The 9,867-nt window shown below is 40.2% G+C and overlaps 1 pseudogene; it reads left to right on the forward strand.

Annotated features, from left to right (window-relative positions):
- Positions 1 to 8,582: 8,582 nt before the first annotated feature.
- Positions 8,583 to 9,500, forward strand: LOC134577186 (olfactory receptor 5G26-like; annotated as a pseudogene).
- The last annotated feature ends 367 nt before the right edge of the window (positions 9,501 to 9,867 follow it).

Here is a 9,867-nt window from a genome sequence, read left to right on the forward strand (position 1 = left end):
CCGTATTTGACCTTGGCTTTGTATTCTGACTTCGTTTTCGCTTTATCCTTGTCTGTACTGTTTGCCGGCTTGCTGATTCCTGTGTACCAGACCCCGGCTAGTTTTCGTTTACGCTGTCTCTTTGTGCCCTTGACCTCGGATCGTTCCTGACTCTGTCTTCTCCTATTACGTCGAGTCCGGCCACTCTAAGGTCCAGTAGACGTATCTCTCCTCTGTGCTGTCTTCTGTTTGGCTGGATCCTGCGTGTAGGGGTATATACTCGTTACATTACGATAGGGCCATGGACCCCGCAGATTTAGCTCAACAGATGGCGTCCCATGAGGCTAGATTTGTAGAGCAGGATCACCGTATGGATCAGATAGCTCAGGCTCTCCAGACGCTCTTAGCTAGAACCATTCCAGCAACCGCACCTAACCCTCCTACACCCCTGCTTCCTGAAGTATCGACTGTGCCTAATGCTACGGCCCATTTAACGCCTCCTCCTAGGTATGGAGGGGATTCTAAGACATGCAGAGGGTTCATTAACCAAATAGAGTTTCATTTTGAGATGTATCCACGTTCATTTCCCACAGAGAGGTCTAAAGTTGGGTTCTTTATGCACCAACTTACCGACAAAGCACTTGAATGGGCAAACCCTATTTGGGAGGCTAATGGTGACCTATGGTGCTGGTTCACAGTTTCCTTACAGCTTTTCGCAGAACTTTTGATACTATGAAAAGGTCTAAAAATGCAGCGAGAGCATTAATGAGGGTTAAACAGGGTTCTGGGCCTGTGGCTGATTACGCTATACAGTTTCGTACCCTTGCCTCACAGATTGATTGGACCAACAATGGGTTAACTACTGCCTTCATGGAAGGCTTATCAGACTCTATATTGGATGAGGTAGCAGCTAAGGAGCTTCCTGTTGCCTTAGAGGACCTTATTGACTACCTCATCGATATAGATAATAGGATTCGTGACAGACTCTATACCAAGAACAGGAATAGACGTTTTTTTACACCTATTCACCCCAGAGTTAATACACCGGAGAGTGTAAAAGTATCTGAAGAGGAACCCATGCAATTAGGGGTTGCCAAACTCTCTGATAATGAAAAATTACATAGGAGAAGGGAGGGACTCTGCCTCTATTGTGGTAGGAGAAACCATATGGTAAAGGAGTGTCCTTTGCTCCCGGAAAACTCTCGCACCTAAGACCTTATAGGGGACTGGCCTTGGGTGTGATTTCTAAGTCTCCTACATTGCCTCCTAACCGACTGCTTCTCCCTGTTTCTTTACATATGGGAGAGAGTTGTATAGTTGAAAATATATACGCCCTGGTTGACTCTGGGGCAGCTGAGAATTTTATAGACTCTGGTCTTGTAAAGAAAAACAATATTCCCATCAGGGAGAAGGAGATACCCTTGGCCGTTGAGGCCATAGATGGTAGACCGTTGATATCTCCAGTTGTTACTCACGAGACTGCACCGCTACATATGTACACAGGGGTTCTACACTATGAAACCATTCGGTTCCAGGTCATCACCTCTCCCTCTTCACAGTTGGTGTTAGGGTATCCATGGTTACGTGCCCGCAATCCCATTTTTGACTGGGAGACAGGGCAGATAAAATCATGGAGTGAAGCCTGCCATGAGTCATGTACTATTGAAGTCACGCCTGTGAATTCTATTAATGTTCCTACCATTCCTCCTTTGTCTACGGCTATACCCTCTCAGTATTTATCTTTAAAGACTGTCTTTGATAAAAGAGAGGCTGACAAATTACCGCCTCACAGACCCTACGATTGTGCTATTGACTTGTTGCCTGGCACTATACCTCCCAAGGGCAGGGTGTACCCTTTATCGGTTCAAGAAACCCGTGTCATGGAGGAGTACATTAAAGAATCATTAGACAAGGGATTTATTAGGAGATCCTCTTCTCCGGCTGGAGCGGGGTTCTTCTTTGTATCAAAGAAAGAAGGTGATTTAAGACCTTGCATTGATTATAGAGGTCTTAATAAAATCACCATCAAAAATGCTTACCCTATACCATTAATAACAGAATTGTTTGACAGGCTCAAACATGCTACGGTATTCACCAAATTAGATCTTAGAGGAGCATACAATTTGATACGTATAAAAAAGGACCACGAATGGAAGACAGCCTTTAACAGTAGGTCAGGTCATTATGAGTATACCGTCATGCCATTTGGGCTTTGCAATGCCCCAGCAGTATTCCAAGAATTTATTAATGATGTCTTAAGGGACTTTATTCACTCATTTGTTATTGTGTACTTGGATGACATTTTAATATATTCTACAGACTTACACACTCATCACAGACATGTTACGACAGTTCTGAAGACCCTTCTTGCTAATGGTCTTTATTGCAAACTAGAAAAATGTCTATTCGACCAATCCGAGGTCCAGTTTTTAGGGTATTTGATTTCCGCTAAGGGTTTTCGGATGGATCCCCAGAAGCTCGCTGCGGTCATAGAATGGCCTCTGCCGCAAGGTCTGAAAGCCATCCAGCGTTTTCTGGGTTTCTCTAATTATTATAGACGTTTTATCAAAGGTTTTTCGTCTATCGTAGCACCTATTACTCGTATGACTAAAAAGGATGGCAATACACGTGCCTGGTCTACCGAGGCACTTCAGGCTTTTGACTTTCTTAAGACTACGTTCGCCTCTGCACCTATTCTACAGCATCCTGTCCCCTCATTGCCATATATACTTGAGGTTGATGCTTCCGATATAGGGGTAGGTGCTGTCTTATCCCAAAGAGAGTCTCCTGACAAGCCATTGCAATTTATTTCCAGGTTCTGGAAAGCCTTTTGTTCGGAAATGGGTATTTCTCTCATTTTCTTCCGCTTACCATCCCCAGTCTAATGGAGCTGCTGAACGTGCCAACCAGTCTCTGGAGCAGTACCTCCGTTGTTTTGTGTCTCACCATCAGGACAATTGGTCTGACCTACTTCCTTGGGCTGAATTTGCTCGGAATAACGCCACTCATGATTCTTCCGGCAAAAGCCCTTTTTACGTTGTCTATGGCCAGCATCCCGTTGTTCTTCCGGCTGCATTCTCCTCACAGGGCATGTCAGTTCTGGATGAGCATTTGGCTGGTTTGCGTAATACTTGGGAACAGGTTCAGCGTTCTTTGGTGGACTCTGCTGCTCACCAGAAGGCTCAGGCTGACAAGCATCGCAGAGCGGCTCCTTCCTATGTTGTGGGGGACAGGGTTTTGCTTTCCACACGGAATATTCGCCTCCGGGTGCCTTCTATGAAATTGGCTCCCCGCTTTATTGGTCCTTATCGCATTATACATAAGGTTAATCCCGTTTCTTATACCTTGGGTCTGCCTAAGAATCTGCGTATACCTAATGTCTTTCACACCTCGTTGTTGAAGCCTTATGTACGCAACCGCTTTACCCGGCATACTCCCCCTCCCCCTCCTGTCTCTGTGGAGGGTCATGAGGAGTTTGAAGTGTCTGCTGTTATTGACTCTCGTTTCCTTAGGGGTCGGCTTCAGTACTTGGTACATTGGAAGGGTTATGGGCCTGAGGAGCGCAGTTGGATTTCTGCGGATGCTGTTCATGCTCCCCGCCTTGTGCGCTCTTTCCATTCGCGTTTTCCTGCCAGGCCTGGTCCTGCCCGCCCGGAGGGTGTGTCCTCGGGGGGGGGTACTGTAGCGTTACTTACCTTATCCGGGGGCCGGCCGCGGTCCTCTCTTCAAGCCGCGCGCGGGCCTGCGGCTGCACGAGCCACGCGCGGCTCATCCGACTCTCTTAACAGGAAGACGGGCAGTGACCGCGAGTTGCGGTCACATGTCCCGCCTGCAGCTAACAGCGCGCCGCGAGTCTCGGGCGTGCTCTTAACCCCTTAAGGACCAAACTTCTGGAATAAAAGGGAATTATGACATGTCACACATGTCATGTGTCCTTAAGGGGTTAAAGAGACAGTGGGAGCCTAAATTGCAAAAAGGTTCCCATTGGCTCCTGTCATGCCAATCAACCCATACACTTACCTTTTGGGGGTGTGGAAGTGACAGGAGCCAATCACATTAGTTTTAAGGCTACTTATACTTACCCTTTTCCCTTAGTTCCTTGCCCTAGCGTGGTTTCTGCTACAGTTCCCTTTAGTGCTTGTTGTGTTCAGTTGTGTTTCTCCGTATTTGACCTTGGCTTTGTATTCTGACTTCGTTTTCGCTTTATCCTTGTCTGTACTGTTTGCCGGCTTGCTGATTCCTGTGTACCAGACCCCGGCTAGTTTTCGTTTACGCTGTCTCTTTGTGCCCTTGACCTCGGATCGTTCCTGACTCTGTCTTCTCCTATTACGTCGAGTCCGGCCACTCTAAGGTCCGGTAGACGTATCTCTCCTCTGTGCTGTCTTCTGTTTGGCTGGATCCTGCGTGTAGGGGTATATACTCGTTACACTGAACAAACTAAAACCTACCCCCTCATCCCTAATTGGATAGAAGTTACAGAAAAAGGGTGTATAAGAAAGATAAGGATTGGTTTATAACCTGTTGCTTGTGTTGCAAGGAAACTAGAAAGAAAAACAAAAAAGAACACAAAGACAACTACCACACAGAGGGTGCTGTAAAAGTATGCATGAATACAGAACTGAGTTTATCTCTATCTGGGAGAACTCAGGAAGATGCCTTAACACATATGTTATCCCAAAGAACAAAAGGTACTGGTACACACAGATCCTTATGAGATTTAATGCTTGTTTTAACTTGCATCCATATATATTTTATCAATTCCTCATGAAATCTTAGGACTTCAACTTATCAACTAATCAAGTTCATCTGGTAATGTATAATGTGCTATTGATTAATTATACCTCACTTTATGGTAGGATGAATTACTTCATCCACATTTGCAAACATAAATATATATATATGGAATTCCATAATTTAGGAATGTGTATTAACTGGGAAAATTATCCACTTTCTAAACTGCAGTTAGAATCAGATAAGATGATTTTAATCATATCAAGAAATGCCTTTATTGCATTATGTTAGTTAATTTGCCAATGCATCTATGACTAATCTCTATGAGGTGTAATTAGTCCTGTTAATATATAATTGCATAATATATTTGTTACTAGAATAAGAAATTAAATGTGCTTATATTACAGAGGAAACATATAACTACACTGGATTTAATAATTCAGTGAAATTTCCTCAATCCGAGACATCTGGTATAGTCAAAGTTAATTTGTGTATTACTGCTAACTATCTTGAATTACTAATATGACCATGTTGAGCTTTGATCCTATGCAACGTCCCATTATAATGCATGCTTCCATCTTGTGGTTAAAAGTATAACTGCATAGCAAATCATATTGCATGTATATCTGATATAAATCAGCCATATTATTTCATGATCTTGCATCTGTCATAGTAAAACATATCTGTGAATTAGGATTACTCCAAACTATATTGATACTGTGTTTTGCGTTTATACTATTTTGTTTATCTCATTTATTTATTATTATTATTTTCAATAAATTGCATGTACATATATTTTTATATAAATATTGTGTCATTGTGATTTACTTTGCAAAACGTCCTCAAACTTCACAAATTCTTGTGGGTTGACATTGTGTATAATGTTTCATATTGCATACCTCCCAAGTGTCCCTATTTACAGGGGGGGGGGGGGCAGTCCTTATTTTGGGGCCAAAGCCCCCTGTCCCTCTTTTATATCCTAATGTCCCTATTTTCTAGGAGCTCCATATTGTTGGTGTGCCTGAGTGTATAACAGAGCTTCACAGCAATAATACTCACAGCAATGTGTCTTTAAAATACAATAAATGTGTTTAGAAATCAGCCCATGTAATTAGGATACATTATACTTGCTCTTTATTTTAGTTGCATTGGTTTTAATAAGTCACCTAAAATGTCCCCCAAAAAACCTATGGCAACACCCACACTCACACCCCTAAAATTAAAGTGCCCCTATTTGTTCATTTGAAATTTTGGGAGGCATGCCATTGGCATTAACTCAACAATGGGGAGTGAGACCTAAACAATAACAGGGTAGATAGTGGTAGTTATTGCTCCATTTAGTTACATAGTTACAAAGCTAAAAATAGACTTGCGTCCAAGTTCAGCCTTCCTCACATATGTTTTTGCTGTTGATCCAAAAGAAGGCAAAAAAAACTAGTCTGAAGCCCTTCCAATTTTACAACAAACTAGGAAAAATTCCTTCTTGACCCCAAAATAGCAGTCAGATGTCTCCTTGGATCAATCAGCTATTACCTCACTAATTAGAAATTATATCCCTGTATGTTATGTTTTTGCAAGTATTTATCCAATTGCAGTTTAAACATCTGTATGGACTTTGATAAAACTACCTCTTCAGGTAGAAAATTACATATCCTTATTGCTCTTACTGTAAAAAAATAAAACATTTTCTTTGCCTTAGATGAAATCTCCTTTCTTCCTGCCTAAATGTGTGACCTTGTGTCCTATGTATAGCCCTGTTTATGAATAGATTTCCAGATAATGGTTTGTACTGGCCCCGAATATATTTGTATTATGTTATCATATCCCCTCTGAGGTGCCGTTTTTCCAAACTAAAGAGATTTACATTTTTTAACCTTTCTTCGTAACTAAATGCTCCATTCCTTTTATCAATTTTGTAGCTCGTCTCTGCACTTTTTCTAGTGCCATGATATCCTTATTTAGAACAGGTGCCCAAAATTGCACAGCATATTCAAGGTGTGGTCTTACCAGCAATTTATAAAGAGGCAAAATCATATTTTCAATCCGAGAATTTATGCCCCTATTTATACATGACAAAACCTTACTGGCCTTAGCAACTGCAGATTGACATTGCATATTGCTGCCTAATTTGTTGTTGCTATCACAATTCCCAAATCCTTCTCGTGTGTTGTTATCCCTAATTCACAACCATTTAGGGTGTAAGTTGGGTGTGCATTCTTGACCCCAAAGTGCATAACTTTGCATTTCTTTACGTTAAATTCCATCTGCCATTTTAGTGCCCAGTCCCCCAATCTATCCAAATCCCTCTGCAGCAAAGCAATATCCTGCTCACAGTTTTGTGTCATCTGTAAACACTGAAACATGTCTTTCAATGCCTATTTCAAGATCATTTATAAATATGTTAAATAGAAGCGGTCCCAAAACAGAACCCTGAGGGACACCACTTACCACTTTTGTCCAGTCTAAAAATTTACCATTAATGACAACTCGTTGTACTCTATTCTTAAGCCAATGTTCTACCCAAGAACAAGAATAATCATCCAGACCACTTTCTTTTAGTTTGAAGACTAACCTATTGTGAGTAACTGTATCAAATGCCTTGGCAAAATCCAAGTAGATCACATCCACTACAACACCCTGATCTATACCTCTACTTACTTCTTCACAGAATGCAATTAGGTTAGTTTGACAAGACCTATGTTTCATAAAACCATGCTGATTATTGCTAATAACAAAGTTTTTTCCCAATGAATTCCTGAATATTATCCCTTAATAGCCCTTCATATATTTTCCCAGTCACAGAAGTTAAGCTCACAGGTCTATAATTTCAAGGCAAGGATTTTGAACCGTTTTTAAATATATGAACAACATCTGCCTTCCTCCAATCCTCCGGTACAATACCTGTAAAAAATTAAATACAGAGGTTCACTAATTTCCCCACCTAGCTCCTTACGTACTCATGGGTAAATACCGTCAGGCCCCGGAGCTTTATTTACATTGATTTTCTTTAACAGCTGTAGCACCTTGTCTCAAGTTATCCATTCACAATTTACCTGCAAGTTTTTGTCAGCAATCATTTGCATATCTCTTGCCATAGGACCCTCATTAATATATATTGAAGAAAAATAGTTATTTAACATTTCTGCCTTTTCCTGGTCTTCATTAGCTAACAGACCCATCTCTGTTTCCAGTGTACCTACACTTTTTTTTTTTTTTACCGAAATGACATGAGATACAATTTGTGCTACAGTAATGCCAGTTTGTGACAGGTCACCCTTTGTTAAACCACCTCATAAGCATGATGTATGACTTCCTGGAAAGCAAGGAATCTAGACTGATATACCAGCAGCTGAAAGATCTTCCCTATGCTCGTCTAAGCAAATTTGTAGCTAATTGCGCCAAACTGATGCTGGCTTCCCTGTATGATCCTAGCATTTTAGGGGGAAAGTGGCACTCTGATTCAACACCCTGGCATACTGGAGGGTAAATGTACATAATTGTATTTTTTTACCTTGTCTGCATAGCAGTCTATATGCAAAATTGCAGTGTTATGATGTGTGTATTTGCTATCTATACATCCCTTACTTCAGATAAATGTAATGCTATTTGTTTTAATAAAAAAATGTTCAGTAGTGAAGGGGTTAAAAAAACAATATTGGTATCCATGTTGAATTAAAAAGCATATATGCTATGGAAAATCACTGAAAACAATGGAAATCTATGTTTGCCTTTGGCAAAGTTACCTTTTTATTATCATAGTATTTGATAAGCACTGATATTTGGTTGTTTCTTTAATCATTCAATTCATCATTTTTTTTCTCTAGCTGTTGTCTGCTGTCTGCTTGACTGCTGTCATTTTTACATATCTCAAACATATGGAAGAAGGAAACCAGACTACTGTAAGCGAGTTTATCCTTTTAGGAGTTACCAACAATCCAAGCATGCAAATATTCCTTTTCATATTATTCTTGTTGATATATATTGTTACTGCTTTTGGCAATATCAGCACCATGATTATAATCATGGTAATTTCTGACTTGCACAGCACAATGTATTTCTTTCTTAGCAACTTGTCTGCATCTGATCTCTGTTTTTCTACTGTTGTTACTCCAAAATGTCTGGATCATATGTTTTTACAGAGAAAAAACATTTATTTTATTGGCTGTGCACTACAACTGTATTTATTTGCAATTTTTGCTTGCACTGAAGTTTACATATTATCTGCAACAAATATGATCGCTATGTAGCCATATGTCACCCTCTTCTGTTAGTAATAATGAACAAGTCTACGTGTATATTTCTTGTTACTGCTGTATATACCGGTGGTTTTCGCACTGCAGGAATTGATACCTATACTACCATAACTTTATCTTTCTGTGGACCTAATACAATCAACCATTTTTATTGTGATATCCTCCTCTAATGGATCTCGCATGTTCAGATTTGTACATAAACAAAAACATTATATTTGTTGTCGTTTTTGTCCTAGGGTTTCAGTTACTATCATCTTGGTTTCCTATGCCTACATTTTCTTTACCATAATCAAGATTGAAGGCAGACGGAAAGCTTTTTCGACATGTAGTTCCCACCTTTTGTGTGTCTCCATTTTTTATGGGACAGTTTTTTTCATGTACCTTTGTCCAGCCTCTGGTTATTCTGTTACACAAAACAAGGTGATCCCTGTTTTTTATACAATGGTAATACCAATGCTAAACCCGATCATCTACAGCTTACGGAACGAGGAAGTACAGGAAACAGTGAGATCTTATGTTAAGAAACTATTTGCCTGAGTACTTAGGAAAAGTCATATTTCCATATTAACATACATATAATAAAATTCATATTGCTTATATTATACATTACAGATCCAGTGTTAAAATGACATTGTCACGCCAAACTTACCTTTCTCCTATTGTTTCCTCTTCTCTTCATCTCTGAATTCTCTCTTTTTTTTTCTAATCTAGTTATCTTTAAAACATAAGATAAAGGACTACTCTGTCTTATGTATTTTTCCTACGCTTGACCAGAGGAGAAGTTTAAGTCAGCTTCATTTCCTGTGTCAGAAAAATTACTCGCCCTTCTCTTTGACCACAAACTCCTCCTTTGGTCACAGAAAGTGAAGCATAGGAAAAATACACAAGATAAAGTAGTCCATAC

The sequence above is a fragment of the Pelobates fuscus genome, chromosome 1 (genome assembly GCF_036172605.1).
Source record: "Pelobates fuscus isolate aPelFus1 chromosome 1, aPelFus1.pri, whole genome shotgun sequence".
Taxonomy (NCBI): domain Eukaryota; kingdom Metazoa; phylum Chordata; class Amphibia; order Anura; family Pelobatidae; genus Pelobates; species Pelobates fuscus.